The sequence below is a fragment of the Puma concolor genome, chromosome E1, assembly GCF_028749965.1.
Source record: "Puma concolor isolate L17-30 chromosome E1, mPumCon1.1.hap2, whole genome shotgun sequence".
NCBI lineage: Eukaryota > Metazoa > Chordata > Mammalia > Carnivora > Felidae > Puma > Puma concolor.
In genome coordinates, this window is record NC_141680.1 from 2,301,164 (window position 1) to 2,317,579 (window position 16,416).

At 47.2% G+C, this 16,416-nt stretch overlaps 1 long non-coding RNA gene across 1 annotated transcript; it reads right to left on the reverse strand.

Moving 5' to 3' along the window:
* Window positions 1-5,960: 5,960 nt before the first annotated feature.
* LOC112857124 (uncharacterized) lies at window positions 5,961-14,019 on the reverse strand. Its single transcript, XR_003223298.2, has 2 exons — window positions 10,998-14,019; window positions 5,961-10,171 (listed from the first exon to the last, which is right to left on the reverse strand). It is a non-coding gene; the product is annotated as an uncharacterized LOC112857124 (long non-coding RNA).
* Window positions 14,020-16,416: the final 2,397 nt, after the last annotated feature.

A 16,416-nucleotide genomic window follows, 5' to 3' on the forward strand; every position in this document is an offset into this window, starting at 1 on the left:
TTGCCTAGGGTCAGGGAGGGTGACTGGCATGAGGCACAAAGAAACATTTTGGGGTAATGAAAATATTCCATATATTTATGTGGTCGTAGATATAAAGGTGTATAAATCTGTCAAAACTCATGGGCACGTACCATAAATGCATTTTATCGTACACAGACTATACCTCACCAAAGCTGATTTAAAATTACTTTACAATAGGGGCACCTGGGTGGCTCAGTGGTTAAGCATCCGACCTCGGCTCAGTCATGATCTCACGGTTCGTGGGTTCGAGCCCCGCGTCGGGCTCTGTGCTGATAGTTCAGAGCCCAGAGCCTGCTTTGGAGTCTATGTCTCTCTCTCTCTCTCTCTCTCTCTCTCTGCCTCTCCTCTGCTTGTGTCCTCTCTCTCTCTGTCTCTCAAAAATAAATATTAAAAAAAATTTTTTTCAGGGGCGCCTGGGTGACTCCGTCGGCTAAGCATCCAACTTTGGCTCAGGTCATGATCTCACGGTTCGTTGGCTCAAGCCCCACGTCAGGCTCTGTGCCGACAGCTCGGAGCCTGGAGCCTGCTTCGGATTCTGTGTCTCTCTCTCTCTCTACCCCTCCCCCACTCACACTCTGTCTCTGTCTCTGTCTGTCTCTCTCTCAAAAATAAACATTAAAAAATAAAATAAAATAACTTCACAATAAAACAAAAAAATCAGCAAGTCACCTAATTTCATGAAAAAGAAAAAAGATATTTAATTGTACCTTTTTGTTAGAAAATATGGCATACCCGGCCATCCATAAAATGGCTGAGAAAGTCCAATCCAACTGTAATACCCCCACGTGTACACAAAAGCCTTGCTGACATACTTTGTCTGCAGGTACCCCCCAAATAACGCTCATGAACTGTATACCCTCCTGCTATCCTCAAAGCCTGACACGTAGAAGCTTAAAGGTCTACAGGTGTTGATCAACAACTTCACAGACCACGTACAAGTGCATCCCACCGGCAACCAGAAGGTGACCGACCACATTGCAAATATGAGGGCAAAACGATTCTTCAATATGAAGGTTTCTTGATATAATCCACTCAGATTATAAGAGACTGAGATCCTGCTACTGCTCGAAATACTCTACTTGGCCAGTATACAAAAGTACAGGGTCACCACCGAATAACTCCGGAGGAAACTCCCGACCTAAGGATCTTCATACAAGTTTCAAACTACTGCTGACAGGGTCTCTGCGCTGTCTTTGTAATTTTTCTGTAAACCGGAAACTATTTTCAAATGAAAAGTCTATGAGAATAAAAACAAAAACTCTTCCTTTGTAGATTAATCACGGAATTTTTTTTTTTTTTTTTTTTTAACGTTGGGGACACACTGTGACCTGAGCAGGAGTTGTGACGTTTCTGGGACACTCATCAGTGAAACCTTAAGGAAGGTCAGTGGCTCCACCTGCCAGTTTTTGGTGCTAGGTATACACCCCATTGCTCACAGATGAAACCCCCCCCCCAAAAAAAAATATTGGTTAACTACTGCCAGTGCTCACAAAAACACTTCCGGATGCCAGACACAATGGAAAAGCTATCAAATGTTACTATAAAATTAACATAAACTAGTTGGCCAGTAGACAGGTGCTGTCTGGTGATGTTATTGTCTGTGAACAAATACGAACAGAACTGGACAGGTCAGATCAAGGTGACCTACTTTATTTTTTTTTTTAATTTTATTTTTTTTAACGTTTATTTATTTTTTTGGGACAGAGAGAGACAGAGCATGAACGGGGGAGGGGCAGAGAGAGAGGGAGACACAGAATCAGAAACAGGCTCCAGGCTCTGAGCCATCAGCCCAGAGCCCGACGCGGGGCCCGAACTCACGGACCGCGAGATCGTGACCTGGCTGAAGTCGGACGCTTAACCGACTGCACCACCCAGGCGCCCCAAGGTGACCTACTTTAAAGTACCTCTTCTAGGAGAGGTGATGGACAGAACTGCCTTTCCACCCCTCTGAAGCTCGAGGGCAGGCACCAGGACAAAAGTCAACTCCCCAGAAAACAATTCTTCAGAAAAAAAAGACGATCTCTACTTCACACTACATATGGGGGGGCGGGGGAGGGGGCGGGGGGAGGAAACATTAAGTAGTGAGTCAACGTGAAAATGTAAGGTCGCGGGGCGCCTGGGTGGCGCAGTCGGTTAAGCGTCCGACTTCAGCCAGGTCACGATCTCGCGGTCCGTGGGTTCGAGCCCCGCGTCGGGCTCTGGGCTGATGGCTCAGAGCCTGGAGCCTGTTTCCGATTCTGTGTCTCCCTCTCTCTCTGCCCCTCCCCCATTCATGCTCTGTCTCTCTCTGTCCCAAAAATAAATAAACGTTGAAAAAAAAAATTAAAAAAAAAAAAAAAAAAAAAGAAAATGTAAGGTCGCTCGCTGGGCAAACAGTTTTCCCAGACCCAAACGCAAGTGCCCCTGAAATTACCTGACTCACCTAGAGAGGTTCTAGAAATGTGAAAAAAGCCAGGGGATGCCAAGTTCCTGCCCCTGAGAGCAGTACCCAGCAATTATGAGAAGAGAGTCATCTGGAAAAGGACCCCAGGAAGACAGGAAGAAATTCACTCCACATCCACACTCAGACAGGTCCTGGGCTGTCCGGGGAGAACGCTGGGTCACCGTTTCAAGGTGCTATTTCTTGGGCCCAGACCACAGGGGCCCCCGCGCCCCAGCCTAGAGACTGTGTCACTCAGTGCCTGCCACTGGCGTTATCCAGGATCCTTTGTTCACATGTAACAGAAAGTCAATTCAAAGTGGCTTTTAAACAAGAAAAGACATTTATTGGTTCCTATAATTTAAAAATCCAGAAGTAGTCTGACCTCAGATGTGGCTGGATCAAAGTGTTCAAACGATCTCATCAGGATTCAGTCTCTCTCGTCCGTGACCCAGCTTCGCTTTCCTCTATGTCGGCCTTATTCTCTGACAGGCAGGCTTTCTCCAAGTGCAGGGCGCTGAAGTCAACACGCCTATAGCCTACAAGCTTGGTGGCCACCGTGGAAACACAAAGACTCTATTCTTTCTAGTTCCATCAAAGCCTCAGAAGGAAGCCTCATTGGTGCCAATTAGCCCATCCTGGGCCATGTGTCCACCTCTCGGCCAATCACTGTCCCGGGAGACAGGACACTATCATTGACTGGTGTTCAAAAGATCGGTTAGCAGTAGACAAGGAGCATAATCATTAAACACCCTGGGATCCACCAGCAATCCATATTCCAGTAAAAGCAACAACAGTCAGAAAACAAAACAAAAGAAAAAACAAAAAACAAAAGACACGACACAGGAATCTCTTACAGACTGAGCAGGTTTTCAGATTTGTTCTCGAGAAAAGAGTGACAAGTACTGACACATTAAACTTAATAAGCTTCCTCGAGGAGTCTGGAATTATACTGAGTTCATACACGTGAAAAGCACTTAGATGAATGTCTGGCCCAAAGTAAGTAGTACAGAACTGTTAGCTAACATCACGGAAGCACCCTAGAGAAGGAAAAACAACATATCCTAACAGGCCAGGGTGGGGTAAAGAATCGTTTAATCTAAATATTTAAAGGAATGTAACCCAATTTTGTAACAAACTGGTGAAGCAGGATATATTGGTTAAACTACTTTTGCTTCTTTGATTCATAGTTTGAGAATCGCAAGACTGTTTCAAAATATCTTTCCAGTCCCCAATACAAGGAGATTTGGTAAGGAATAAATACCCAATGCTGATTACAAGATGGCGGACAGATAGAAACTGGAGTCTACTTTCCACACCAAATTCTTCTAACCATAAACGTGATAGGAAATATATTACAGATGCTCCAAGATCAGAAAGTGAATGGTTCATGGGAAAGAGAGGGAGAACTAGATAGAAGTCCTACTAGGCTGAAAGGGAATACCAGCCTGGAACATCAGCAGGAATACAGAGAGAGGAATATACTCCTTTCTCCCAGGAGGAAACAAGAACAGTGCCCTGAGGTGTGGGAGCCACGTGGAAGCCATCCTTACAGAATATGGAACAATCACACTCTGTGCCTCACCAGAAGCACACCCGTCCACTTCCAACTTTCACTGGAAACAAATACAGAGTACAACCCTGACAGTGACACCAGCCCCTCTCCCCAGCTGGGCTGTGAAAACTAAGACGGCAACAATCTAATAGATAATATCAGCTATGAAGAGGAATACACAAAGAAAGAATTAGCAGGCAGTTGAGGAGTTTCTAACCTCATAAGAGAGGCACACATTCAAACACTGGGAGAACTTAAACCCAAGGAAATGGCATTAATAAGGTATTAGAATAGGACTTCAAATAGGGATAAATAATATCTTCGGAGAGATAAGGGTAGGTAATCATGAAACAGGAACTGGGAGTTTCTAAGTGAAGCAATTAGAGAAGTAAGGAATAAGACAAGTGCTGTTGTTGAGATTACAACTCAGTGGCAGAACAGACACAGCTAAAGAGCGAATTGGTGAGTTGGAAGACTCAGCCAAGGAATTCTCTCAAAGTACAAAACACAGAAATACCATTTTTATTATAAAGTGAGGAAGAAATGTTGAGGGACATGGAGAATAAATCCAGAAGTTCTAACATCCATCCGAAAGCTCAAGAAGGAAAGACGAGGGAAAAAAATGGAAGAGCGGCACTATTTAAGGAAAAAAATCTTTTAAGTAATGATGAAGGGCTGGAGTTCTTCCTCTCCTCTGCTCTCATTCCTTTCTCCACTGAAATGTCAGTTAAGGGACTTTTTAAAAAAGCATAATGACAAAAGGAATTGGAGATTGTTGGTTCACAATCTGGCCCTGTATGCAGAGAGCAAGGAGAGCTCGAAGTAAGTGGCAGATCACTCTAGATTGGTAGGCAGCAGTTTTAATAATCAACTAACTTACAAGGCTTGTCTTGGGTGGCTGCAGAACAAGCAGATTACACCTGCCTGCCATATCTTAAAACTGTGTAAAGAAGCCATAAATGGGTTCAGTCACATGAACCATCCAGATGGTCTAAACGACACACTGTTCTCTGAAGGCTGTGTCCTTGAAAGTGGCTCCCACTGTAGGGGTGGTGGGGAGAGCATACATTCCAAGCATAGGGAAGGGCAAGGAGCCCCCAATATCCTGAGTCCAACTCTCACATGAACTGTGATCACATCTTCTCAATGACCTCTCCCAAGAGAGATGGTGCAAGGGTAGATAAGAGATGACACCTACAGTTTGGAAGGCGAAAGCACATGGACAAGTGGTAATTAATGTAGCAGACCAGAGAAAGTTAAAAGTCCAATGCCCACAGGGTGTGGGTGGGCCAATCAACACAGATCCCCCAGAAAGTGTCAGGAACTGGAATACTGATGATGATTGCAGTTAGGGCTACAGGTGAGACTGAGCACAGTAGAACTGGTTGAAATTTGGAATGAGAAGGAAGCAAATGGCCCGCATATTCCTTTATCAACCCATTCAGGCAATTCTTCCTCCTCTTCCCCGGGAGAAGACTAAAAGTTTATCCTCTGACTGAGCAAGGGAACTCTGGACCTGGGACATCAGGTGGACACGTCCTAGTGAAAACAGAAAATCTAAGTGAAAGCCAACATGCCAAACGGTGCATCCTCAGTCCTCTTTCTCCAAATGCTGCCAAGAATGTCAGTGGCCAGGCTTACATACTCCAAACAGGAAATTGGAATGTTGGGTCTCTGGAGAGACCAAGCATCCCACTAGAAAATGCCTAAAGATAGTGATACTGGAGGTCCCACACCAATGGCCAGGTCTCTGCTCATTCCTTTGAAAGCCCCACTAACAGGCACAATCCTTTTTTAGTGCCTCAGTCTTAAATATGAAGAGAAGGCCAAGGATCACCAGACATTTAAAAAGAGAAAGGGACTCAAAAAAAAACCCAGGAATAGTGCAGGAGTAGAAATTTTTTCAACCATAATTATCATGTTCAGAAATATTAGAGATTTAGCATCCTTGAAACAAGAGCAAGGTGGGGTTTTTTTTAAGTTTTTATTTAAATTCCAGTTAGTTAACATACAGTGTAATATTAGTTCCAGGTGCAAACTTCCATACAATACCTGGTGCTCATCACGACAAGCTCACTCCTTAATCCCCATCACCTACTTCACCCATCCCCCCACCCACCTCCTTTCTGGTAACCATCAGTTTGTTCTGTATAGTTAAGAGCCTGTTTCTTGGTTTCTCTCTCTTTTTTTCCCCTTGCTCATTTGCTTTATTTCTTAAATTCCACATCTAAGTGAAATCACGGTATTTGTCTCTCTCTGACTTCTTTCACTTAGCATAATACTCTCCAGCTCCATCCATGTTGTTGCAAGATTTCACTCTTTTTTTTTGGCTGAATAACATTCGTGTGTGTGTGTGTGTGTGTGTGTGTGTGTGTGTATGCATATGTGTGTGTGCATGCACGTGCTTGTATGTGCATATATACACACACACATACACACACCACATCTTTACCCATTTATCAGTTGATGAACATTTGAGCTGTTTCCATAGTTTGACAATTGTAGATAGTGCTGCTGTAAACATCAGCGTGCATGTATCCCTTGGAATTAGTATCTCTGTATTCTTTGGGTAAATACCTAGTAGTGCAATTACTGAATCCTAAGGTAGTTCTATTTTTAACTCTTTGTGGAACCTCCATACTGTTTTCCAGAGTGGCTGCACCAGTTTGCATTCCCACCAACAGTGCAGAAGGGTTCCCCTTTCTCCACACCCTTGCCAACACCTGTTGTTTCTTGTGTTGTTGATATTAGCCACTCTGACAGATGTGAGGTGATATTTCATCATAGTTTTGATTTGCATTTCCTTGACGATGAGTGATGATGGGCATCTTTTCATGTGTCTGTTGGCCATCTACATGTCTTTGGGAAAATGCCTATTCATGTCTTCTGCCCATCTTTTAATTGGATTATCCACCTTTTGGTGTTGTTTTATAAGTTCTTTATCGATTTCTTTATCAGATATGTCACTTGCGAATATCTTCTCCCATTCCATTGGTTGCCTGTTAGTTTTGTCGTTTCCTTTGCCATGCAGCCTTTTATTTTGATGCAGTACCAATAGTTTATTTTTGCTTTTGTGTCCCTTGCCTCGGGAGACATGCCTAGAAAGAAGTTGCTACAGCCAATATCAACGAAGTTACTGCCTATGTTCTCCTCTAGGATTTTTATGGTTTCAGGTCTCACATTTAGGTTTTTAATCCATTTTTAACTTATTTTTGTGTGTGGTGTAAGGAAGGGGTCCAGTTTCATTCTTCTGCGTGTTGCTATCCAATTTTCCCAACATTGTTTGTTGAAGAGACGGTCTTTTTCCCATTGGATATTCTTTCCTGCTTTGTCAAAGACTAATTGGCCACATAGCCGTGGGTTCATTTCTGGGCTTTTTATTCTGTTCCATTGATCTGTGTGTCTATTTTTATGCCAGCACCATACTGTTTTGATTACTACAGCTTTGTAATATATCTTAAAGTCTAAAATTATGATGCCTCGAGCTTTGCTTTGCTTTTTCAAGGTTGCTTGGGCTACTCGGGGTCTTCTGTGGTTCCATACAAATTTTAGGATTGTTTGTTCTAGTTCCGTGAAAAATTCTGTTGGTATTTTGATAGGGATTGCATTAAATGTATAGACTGCTTTGGGTAATATAGTCATTTCAACACTATTTATTCTTCCAATCCATGAGCGCGGGATGTCTTCCCATTTCTTGGTGTCACCTTCAATTTCTTTCATCAGTGTTTAGAGTTTGCAGAGTATAGATAGGTCTTTCACCTCTTTGGCTAGGATTATTCCTAACTATCTTATTGTTTTTGGTGGAGCCAACTGTTTTTTGAAAGTAACAAAGAACAAGACAGAAAAGTTTCAATAGCAGAAGTGGTTTTTTAAATGAGGTGTTTATTTATTTTTAAATGTTTTATTTATTTTTGAGAGAGAGAGTGCCTGTGCGTGCACAAGTGGGGGAGGGGCGGGGGGGTGGACAGAGGATCCGAAGCGGGCTCTGCACTGAGAGCAGTGAGCCCAACTTGGGGCTCGAACTCAACGAACCGTGAGATCATGACCTGAGTCGAAGTTGGGGGCTCACCCGACTGAGCCACCCAGGTGCCCTGGCAGAAATATTTTTAACTTAATAGAAAAAAAGCAGAGATGAAGTTGAGGAAACCTCAAACAGAGTAGAGAAAAAGAAGTGATATGTGGACTATTCGTTGGATGTTTAAGTCACTGTATTTGGAGATTTCTTTGTTATGGAAATTAGTCTATCCTTACACTCACAAAAATAGTTTCAAAATTCTGAGGGCGGTTAATTTCCCCATCCAGGATTCTAGGCCTAGGCCAATTACCAAGCAAATGTGAGTTGAATAAAGACATTTTCAAATATGCAAGATCTCAGAAAAGATGTACCTCTTAAGCACTCCTTCTCAGAAAGCCACTGGAGCAAATGTTCATGCCACACTCCTTGTGCAGTAGACGCACGATAAATAAATACACAAGTACTTCCTCACTAACCAGTACTCCGTATATCCACTGATAAATCACCATGCACCCATGAATTCCATAATGCATTTTTTTTTTTAATTTTTTTTTTTTAATTTTTTTTTTTTTCAACGTTTATTTATTTTTGGGACAGAGAGAGACAGAGCATGAACGGGGGAAGGGCAGAGAGAGAGGGAGACACAGAATCGGAAACAGGCTCCAGGCTCTGAGCCATCAGCCCAGAGCCCGACGCGGGGCTCGAACTCACGGACCGCAAGATCGTGACCTGGCCGAAGTCGGACGCCAACCGACTGCGCCACCCAGGCGCCCCTCATAATGCATTTTTAAAATTTTTTTTGAGTTTCCATTTAAATGCTAGTTAACACATGGTGTGGTATTAGTTTCAGGAGTAGAATTTAGTGATTCGTCACTTACATACAACACCCAGTGCTCACCCCAAGTGCCCTCCTTAATGCCCATCCCCCATTTAGCCCATCCCCCCACCCCCACCCCTCCAGCAACCCTCCGTTTGTTCTCTATAGTCAAGAGTCTGTTTTATGATTTGACTCTCTATTTTTCCCCTGTGTGCATCTGTTTTGTTTTCTAAATTCCACAAATGAGTGAAATCATTTGGTATTTGTCTTTCTCTGACTGACTCATTTTGCTGAACATGATACACTCTAGATCCATCCATGTGCTGCAAATGGCAAGGTTCATTTTTTATGGCTGAGTAATATTCCTGTGTGTGTGTGTGTGCGCGCGCGCGCGCAAGCGTGTGTGCGTGTGTACATCTTCTCTATCCATTCGTCAGTCCATGGACATTTGGGCTCTTTCCATAATTTGGCTATTGTTGATAATGCTGCTATAGACATCAGAGCACATATAACCCCTCAACTCAGCACCTTTGTATCCCACAGGCAAATACCTCGTACTGCAATTGCTGGGCCGTAGGGCAGTTCTATCGTTAACTTTTTGAGGAACCTCCATACCGTTTTTCACAGTGGCTGCACCAGTTTGCACTGCCGTAGACAGTGCAGGAGGGTTCCCTTTCTCCACATCAATCAAGCCATTTATACAGGCAGGAGGCCCGCAAAGAGTTATTTGCGTGAGACCCTGCACGCCCTAAGGGCAGCCCCAGTTAAGGCAACGGAGACTGTTGCAACACTGATCACCTGCTTGTGACAGGTGTGACCTTCGGGACAGCCCTTCCCCTCTTTGAGCCTTAAGCGCTCGTTTATAAAACAGGGGTAATAATATCTACTTGTCAGAGTCTTGTAGGGTTAATTGTGTATATCCATCTTGCTTTTTCTTACTTTCATCAAACACACACACACACACACACACACACACACACACACACACACCTTGATTGTAGCCAACTGTTCTCTGGGGATGGTTTGGCCACCTCTCTTATGAATCTTAAGAGAGTCAATCTTTGTTTCCCTCAATTTACAGACATTTGTGGGAAAGGCAACATGCTTGAGAATTCAATCTTGGGAAATCACTTATTCTTGTGGCTAAAGTAGCAGATGGTCTATTATTCACAAAACACCTTGGAAGAGCCATCTTGGTTTCAGAAAAGCCAGGAGGCGGAGCAGAGGTTGAAGAGACGATACTTGGGACAAATAAGCTGTTTACACAATAAGGAAAATACGGCCTTTCCTCAAGTATGTCATTGCTGAGGGGAGGGTGGAGGTGGAGAGAGGAGGTGAGAGGGTCTGCGAATAAACAGAAAAAAGAGAAAGTAAGAACTTTCTACAGCAAGGCCCCTGTGGGTTGGGTCTGGGGGTCCCGAGGGTCAGGTCGGCCAGAATAAATCTCTGGTGGAAGGAGTGATTGCAAAAAATGTTGGGGCGCCTGGGTGGCGCAGTCGGTTGGGTGTCTGACTTCAGCCAGGTCACGATCTCGCGGTCCGTGAGTTCGAGCCCCGCGTCAGGCTCTGGGCTGATGGCTCAGAGCCTGGAGCCTGTTTCCGATTCTGTGTCTCCCTCTCTCTCTGTCCCTCCCCCGTTCATGCTCTGTCTCTCTCTGTCCCAAAAATAAATAAACGTTGAAAAAAAAATTAAAAAAAAAATGTTAAGAATACAGATGGCTAACGTTAAGTCTTACAACTGATCCTGGATTTATTTTACATTTTGGTATCTCGTTCGTCCTAGATTTTTCTTTGCATTCATTTTGATTTTTTTAAAATACTGCATCAAGATATTTTCCATCTTTTTAAAAAACATGCTTATTTACTTATTTTGAGACAGAGAGAGAGAGAGAGAGTGTGCACGCACAAGTGGGGGAGGGGCAGAGAGAATCCCAAGCAGGCTCCACTCTGTCACTGCACAGCCCAATGTGGGGCTCGAACCCACAAACCATGAGATCATGACCTGAGCCGAGATCAAGAGAGGGACGCTTGATCGACTGAGCTACCCAGGCGCCCAAAATATTTTCTGTCTCGATTACTGAGTTTTGGGGGACCCCCTGTATTGTCATGCCCAAGGTGAGTGCCTCACTTCCCTCCCCCTAGCCCCTGCCCTGGCTGTCACCCTTTCAAACCTTCAGTACGAGTCTGTCTCACGGACCACCCGACAGTCAGCACAGGGCGGAACAGAGACCATCAGGCAAGACGCAGAAGCCATTTGGAAGTCGGGGTGAGTAAGAAATGTCCTAACACCGGGCCGAAGAGGAAGGTCAACGGCTGGGATGGTGAAGGGTCGTAGGCAGGGCTCCCAGAGAAGGTGTGGAGTTTGTGTGGCCCCTGGGGTGTCCTCTCCAGGATGGGGTGGGAGGCGCCAGGGGCCGCAGGGGTGGCCTTCCCGTGCAGTCCTGCCAAGATAGGCCAGGGATCCGAGGCTGGCTCTCCAAGAAACAGCGGGCGGCAGTGGGGGCTGGGGAGAGGGCCCAGAGTGCACCTCCCAGCCTCCTTCCAGAAATGCTGAGAAGAGCCCGCTGTGGCATGAGTCATCCGGGCAGTCCCGAGACGCCAGCCTCACGGGGGTAGATACGGGAGGCCCCTCCTGACACCCTGTCTGCTTGACACGCAAGCTGACGACACGCCCGGTGTCCGCGCCTGCTCCGCCAGCGACGCTGGGGAGATAAGAACGACGGGGGGGCCATATCAGCCTCTGACACGGCCTCGGGATTCCCGTTCCAGCCATTAACGTTCCGGAGGATTCCAACCTTCTATTTTCGTGTGGGTGCCTAGCAGCCAAGCAGGGAGCACTGCTAAGGAAATCACACCCCTGAGCCACGCGTTCCTATCACCCCCTTACGAAACCTTTAAGACACTGGTTTCTTAATTGCTTTCTGCCCCTCCTGGTTGAAATCTTAGCGCTTTAATGTATCTGTGGACCTGTGTGTGGCCCTCTGGAGGGCCACAAACCGCTGGGGTATCTGAGACGCTGCCCTGCCCGCTGTCGGTGCGCGGGATCTACGGCCGGGTGTTCCATATGCTTCCTGGACTTCACCTGCCCCCTCGGGGTCTGCCCTCATCACCCATATCCCATTTTCCTGCACCTCAGCACCTCCCTCCCACTGCGTCCCCGGAGCCCCCATCTCCAGCTACGACACCCTCTGTCGTCTTCGCGGCCTTCTTCCTGGCGCACTGCGCTCTGACCTACACCCTGCCTCCACCTGTCTGAGGCACCGGCTCCCCACAAGATCACAAAGAGCCCCGGGTCCCCACGGGAAAGGGCTCCGGCCAGCACTTGCCCCGCAGACGGCAGAAATAAACTGTTGCTCTCCAGCTGAAGATTTTTGATGGCCAGGAATAGCCTCTCCAGGGACAAGCTTTCAACTGTGAATTCACGTACACGTTACGAACGCCCCCTTCCCGGCCCTTAAAAATTCCTGATTATCCCCGTCCGTGGACGATTCAGCCGGTGTGTCCCCTGGTGTATTCCACCGCCAGGCAAGTAGACGCTCGGCTTTGTTGTTTTCATCCTGTTTGTTTTATCTTATTCTTGTCTTGTGGTCTTTTATTCTTTGCACCTTTCTCTTGGACTCCGATCCACAGAAACAGAACCACCGAGGGCATAAAGACGTAAGCACAAACCCACCCTTCGTAGCGTCGGTCGTGTGCCCCCAAACCGGAAACAGCCGTACGCCCGTGACAGTGGAGCACCACACAGCTGTTCGAAGGAACGCGTCGGGTGAATCACCAGTGAGCCCCAGAAGTTTCCGCGAGCAACGTCTCTTAAGGGAGAAAAGCAAGCTGTGGGGAGAAGTACATAGTTTGGCAAAGAGTTTTTTCAACGACCAAAACCAACCGCTCCTTGAAGGGCATCGTGACTTAAGAGCGCTCTGAGCGCACAGAAATTCGCACAGACTCTTTGGGCTCAGCTTGGGCACGCCTGCCAGAGACGGGGGCGCGGGAAGCGGAGGCAAGAGAGGAGGCAAAATAACCTGCAGCTTTTTCTCTCTGAATGGACGCAGCTCCCCGGGAGCAAACCTTCTAGGACTCTTCTCTGAGCTTTGAGCGTCCCCTCTCCGGCACCCTTTGGAGGCCCCATCAAGGCTCTGCCACACCCCAATACTCCCGTGGTGTGCAGACCGGCGGATGAGGAGGAAGGAGGGAGATTTGCCTAAAGGGCCCAAGACATTACCTGGAAGGAAAGAGACTGGGATTTGAATTCTTGTTTACATTGTTCAATATTAATCAAGCCCTCTGTGAAAGACTGAGAAGGTTCTAATAGAGATCCATCAACAGGAAGGAACACTGGGGGTCCTGAGAGGGAACCCCCTGTGAGGAAAGTGGCTGTTCATACGACCGGGCTCAACACCAAGGCCTGATGGTTTAAGAGCCTAAAGCTGGGGGCGCCTGGGTGGCTCAGTTGGTGAAGCGCCCGACTCTTGATTTCGGCTCAGGTCATGATCTCATGGTTCGTGGGATCGAGCCCCGTGTCGGGCTCTGTGCTGACAGCTCAGAGCCTTCTTAGGGTTCTCTCTCTCCCTCTACGTCTGCCCCTCCCCCTCAAAATAAATAAATAAACTTAAAACTTTTTTTTTAAATTACAGAAGTGCTTTGAAAAAAGAAAATAGTCTAAAGTTGGACACGGCCCTGGTACAGCCCCCTCACACCAGAGTCACACGTGGGGACCCCGCCCGAGCCTGTGTGAACTAAGAGCTTGGAAGCCCAAGGGTATGTCGTGGTCGAGGCAGGGATCCCCGTATCCTGAGAGACTGACCCTTAGACCGTGCGAGACGGTGTTTCCCTGGTCACCCCACTGAACAAGGACAGAATCGAGTGACAGCGCTCAGAGGGAAGTGCTGGGCCCCTGCAGGCAGGCCGAGCAAGCCTTCAAGTGACCAATCGGAAAAACAGATGACAACATTTCTACCCTGAAGTCAGGTCCCGTGTTTAGACGGTTTAAAGTGACATAGTTTATAATGCCATGTTTGTACGTCCAAGTTGTCCTCGAGGAACAGTGACAAATTCATACAGCCCCGTGCCCAAAGTGGGCCCCAAACACTCATAGCGCCGGGGCAAGGGGGTCATCCTCTAGACTGGCCGGAACCACATTGGCACGGGAGATAGGAGGGGATGAAATTATTCTTACGTTTATGTTTAGAAAAACACTGTATTCACGGGGCGCCTGGGTGGCGCAGTCGGTTAAGCGTCCGACTTCAGCCAGGTCACGATCTCACGGTCCGTGAGTTCGAGCCCCGCGTCAGACTCTGGGCTGATGGCTCGGAGGCTGGAGCCTGTTTCCGATTCTGTGTCTCCCTCTCTCTCTGCCCCTCCCCCGTTCATGCTCTGTCTCTCTCTGTCCCAAAAATAAAAAATAAAATAAAAACGTTAAAAAAAGAAAAACACTGTATTCTTTTAAATTCACTTTTTAAAAGTTTATTTATTTTGGGGGGGTAGGGGTAGAGAGAGAGGGAGAGAGGGAATCCCAAGCAGGCTGCCCACTGTCAGTGCAGAGCCGGACTTGGGCCTCGAACTCACGAACCGTGAGATCATGACCTGAGCCGATGTCAGACGGACGCTTAACCTTAACCGACAGAGCCACCCGGGCACCCCTAGAAAAACACTTTAACGAGCCTTTCCAGCTCGAACACGTAAGGGCCATCCCCCTCCCCCACAGGCCCCCGGGGAGAGTGAGAGGGCTTTGATCAAGGAGTTCAAGTGCCCTGTGAAGGGAGGTGGTGGCAATGTGGGAGTCGGCTGCTGGGCCCGGAGAACAGGGCCTGGGGGTCTGGAAGAGGGGGGAGCTCGGCTTCGGTGGGCCCGTGTGGCAGGTGAGGGCCTCCCTACCGCAGAGGGCCAGGCAAACTCAATCCCGCAACAGGCCTAAGAACAAAATGATCATCGTAAGGACAAAAAAAAAAAAAAAAAAAAAAAAAAAAATGAAGAGGCTTAGTTCTCCCTGTTGAAGACAAGAGGCTTCTCCACTGTTCCCTGGTCTGAGAGCATCTCTGTCAGAAAACCTTTCGTTTTAAGTTCCTTCTCCATCTCCGTAAAATGCATGGAAATCCTTTTAGAAGCTAAACAAGCCTCCGGTCAGCTTTAGATCCAGGAATGTCTTTCCCAAGGACCCAGGATCCACCCCTTTGAAATGCCAACATCAAAGGAGATGGAGCCCCTCTCTTCTGGCTTCCGTGGGAGGCTGGAAGCCCGACTGGGGGGGCGCTCCGTGCTCCAACTTGCGGAACCAGCTGCCGTCATCAAGATACAAGAAGTCTGCTTTCCTCACGAGGCCTGGCAGTAACACAGACCGCCATCAGTTACCAGGTGGACTTGGGATGAATGGGGCGTGACAAAGGGTGCCGCCAAGCCTTTTACTTGAGGATCGGTTACTCTTAACTTGAGATCATACTTGTGTGTGTGTGGCTGTATGAAAGGGACCATTTCCTTCTGTCCGTGAGTCTCTTAGCAGATTGCCTGTGAGACGTGTCACGTTCTGGTTTAAAGCGTAGTCAATAACAAAACTGTTTGGGGGCGCCTGGGGGGCTCAGTCGGTTGAGCGTCCGACTTCGGCTCAGGTCATGATCTCGCGGTCAGTGAGTTCGAGCCCTGCGTCGGGGTCTGTGCTGATGGCTCCGAGCCTGGGGCCTGCTTTGGATTCTCTGTCTCCTCCTCTCTGCCTCTCCCCCCACTGGTGCTCTATCTCTTTCAAAAATAAATAAATGTTCGGGGCGCCTGGGTGGCTCAGTCGGTTGAGCGTCCGACATCGGCTCGGGTCATGATCTCGCGGTCGGTGAGTTCAAGCCCTGCATCGGGCTCTGTGCCGACAGCCTGGAGCCTGGAGCCTGCTTTGGATTCTGTCTCTCTCTCTCTCTCTCTGCCCCTCCCCTGCTCATGCTCTGTCTCTCTCAGAAATAAATAAACATTTAACAAAAAGACTTTTTTAAATAATAAAACTGTTTCTTTCTCTGCAATCTTTGTGGAGGGGTTCTCCTGGGTTGGGAATTTGGGTTTTTAACTATATTTCCCCAACATAACCCACATGCTTAAAAAAGGAAAAAGAAAGGAAGTGGGAGGAAGGGCCTAGAGGAGTAAGACCCCTCATGGGAAACTGGGGTCTTTGGAGGGACACGGAAAACAGGGCAGGGAAGGGCAGAGGAACGTCCAGGAGTGATGCGGACAACATTCAACTGGGAATTGTTTCCAGTCTATAAATAACAGAATGGTAGCAGATGAAACACATTGGCATCGTCTAAGTGTTTTAAACGTATAAACTCATGTAACACATGCCCTACTTGGGCCTATTCTTAAATATTTACTTCCCCCTCTGCCACGTGACCTTGCAATGCACCAGACAGGGCAGAAGGGGTGTCACAAAGGGGCAGAGAAGCAGGTTCAAGTGTGGACTGACTTGGGAAGTAGGTATGAGACAAATTCTTTTATAGGCAAAAGCGACCTTTGAAGGGGGTGTGTGTGGAAAAGCTCAGAGCCAGCCACTACACAGGCTGGGAACGCGAGCCATTTTATTTGGGTATTACAGAGCGGGGCGGTCCCCCAAACTGGAGGAAC